Source organism: Mastomys coucha, chromosome X, assembly GCF_008632895.1.
Source record: "Mastomys coucha isolate ucsf_1 chromosome X, UCSF_Mcou_1, whole genome shotgun sequence".
NCBI lineage: Eukaryota > Metazoa > Chordata > Mammalia > Rodentia > Muridae > Mastomys > Mastomys coucha.
In genome coordinates, this window is record NC_045030.1 from 133948429 (window position 1) to 133950910 (window position 2482).

General features: G+C 43.6%; 1 long non-coding RNA gene across 2 annotated transcripts in view; it reads left to right on the plus strand.

Annotated features, from left to right (window-relative positions):
- Positions 1-2482, plus strand: part of LOC116088996 — a 26130-nt gene that overhangs the window by 14197 nt on the left and 9451 nt on the right. For both annotated transcript variants that reach the window (XR_004118096.1, XR_004118093.1), the window contains exon 2: positions 351-421. This is a non-coding gene — a long non-coding RNA (uncharacterized LOC116088996). The remainder of the gene's footprint in view (positions 1-350; positions 422-2482) is intronic.

A 2482-nucleotide genomic window follows, 5' to 3' on the forward strand; every position in this document is an offset into this window, starting at 1 on the left:
ACCTCCCTCCTTCCCTCCTTCCCTCCTCCCCTCCCTCACCCCTCCTTCACCCCTCCTCTTTTTCTTTCTTTCCTTTTTTTCATGGGATAGGATCTCACCTTGTAGGCCTGGCTGGCCTTCAATTCACATAGATCTGCCTCCCTCTGCATCCTGAGCACAGGGATTAAAAACATGTACCACCACACCACACCATGTACCACCACACCAGGCTTTGCATCTTGGATTCTTAACAATGGTTGATTCTGTAGTCTTGGAATTTTTCTTTTACTACAGGCACCAAAAATACACTGTAGAGAGCCATTATGTTAGCATCTCTGTTATGGATTACAGTGTTGTTCTTGGTTTTCCAGGAGGAATAATCTGAAGAAAAGCAAAGGTGTGGGACCTGCTGGTACTTCGAGTGTATTATCTGGAGAGAAAGGTGAGTAATTGGCTGAAGTAGAGAGAAGTGTACAGGAAATCTTTCCTATACTCTTCCTATGGGGAGCAGAGGCCACTTCTCCTCAAGAGACTGCTCACTTGCCTGTGATGTTCTAACATCTACCTTTCTATGCCCCACTTTCTTCTATCCACCTTTATCCCTCATTTTTCCTACCTTCTTGCCAACTGTATGTGTCATATTTTAAAAGGTATACAGTAGTTAAAAACAAAAAAAAAAGAAACCAAGGATATGGATATATGTGTTCCTGTGCATATTTTATTTACCTGTATGTACAAATATTTAGATTGAGTATTTGTTTATGTTATTTGAATGTAGGTATTATACAGATTTGTTGAAATAATATTCAGCAGTGCCTTATTTTCAATAAGTTACCACGTTAGGCTCTATTGTGGTATGAACGTGAACTGTCCTCCATAAGCCTGTATGTTGAAATACTTGGTTTCTGGTTGGTGGTAGAAGTTTGGAACCTTGTAAATGTTAATTTACACAGAGCTTTGATGAAACAAATGCCTCAGTGGCAGGGAAGGGAAGGCAGCAGCAGTGAGGAAGCAGGTGCTATATAATGGAACCCAGCTTTTGAACCCCAAGATTCACCAGTTATCCTAATGAGAAATTTCCCTACAAACAGGCTGAGAGGTTTGTGTCCTAGGTGACTCTAGATCCGGTCAAATTGGCAATCAGTACTATCACAAGGCTATCCCTTGTCAACTTGACATACAAACACTTGCTGATGTGACTAATATAGCTAGCCAGTTTGCTCCTGGCCGCCTTTGTCTCTGCCTTTCAGGTGCTGCAGCCTAGTCTTCAGGCTTGTGTGGTAAATACTTTAGCCATTGAGCCATATCCCGAGACCCTGACTTTTAAACAGTAACCTTCCAGTCTTTATTTATAAAGGTTCAGGATCATCTTAAAATATAAAATGCATTTAGTTTGTTTCTAAAAGCCCACACAGTCTCTGAAGTTCTAACATTGTTCAGAAGTGTCAGTGTAGTCAGTGTTTTCTGAGGCTCAGTCTGTCTTTTAACTCTGAACCTCTATATCGAAAACAAAATAGATTATATACTTCCAACATCTAAGGAACAGAGTAAACATTCCCATTTCAAAAGGGAATAGTGGGGCATAGCAAGGAAAAATCAGGTCAGAATAAGATAAAAACCCAGCAGAGAAAACATCAAATGCTGAAGCTCTAAATCAGGCTTATGGAACTCATGATAGAATTTATCATCTGGACTCCAAAGAGCTTGAGTAGCCCAAGTTTTCCAGCTCTGCCACTTGAAGCAGACTTAGCTTCACTCTTGAGCTATATGCTTGCGGCTTTCCTTAGTGAATGTCCCACAATCTTTGGCATGTCCAATATCTGGTGATGTTTATTATGCTAATATTTCCATATCACAGGTCATTATAGAAGGAAGTGAAAACTAGAACTCTAATAGGGCAGGAATCAAGAACTGATGAAGAGGCCACAGAGGAGTGCTGCTTATTGGCTTGCTCCACATAGCTTGTTTAGCCTGCTTTGTTATAAGCAACTGTGGTGGTTTGAATAGTTATGAACCCCCTATAAGTTCACGTTATTGAATACTTGACCCATAGGGAGAGTGGCACTGTTAAGAGGTGTGGCCTTATGGCAGTAGGGGCAGAGTTGTTGGAATAACTGTGTCACTGTGTGTGGGGTACTGGGTATGGGGAGATAAAGGGGAGGGAGAGACCCATGTCCTGCCAGAGCTCGGGGAGACTGGATGGGTGGACACAGGAGACTGCTGCAGGACCCCCAAAACTGAGGCAGGGAAGAGCTGAGAACAGACTCTCAGACAGATTCTAGCCTGGAGGCCGAAAGGAATAGGGTAGGGGGAGAGCTCTGGCAGTTTACTGCGGGAACGAGAGAGTCTGGCTAGCTCTGGTGGCTGGCTTGGCGAGCTGCTTGGTTTGGCTAGCAGCCCTGGCTGGAGTGCAGGGAGGCCTCCTGGCCAGAGGTTAGACACAGGGCTTGTTAGAGGGAAACCTGCTCCATTGCTCTAACATAGCGGGTCCTGATGAGCAGAG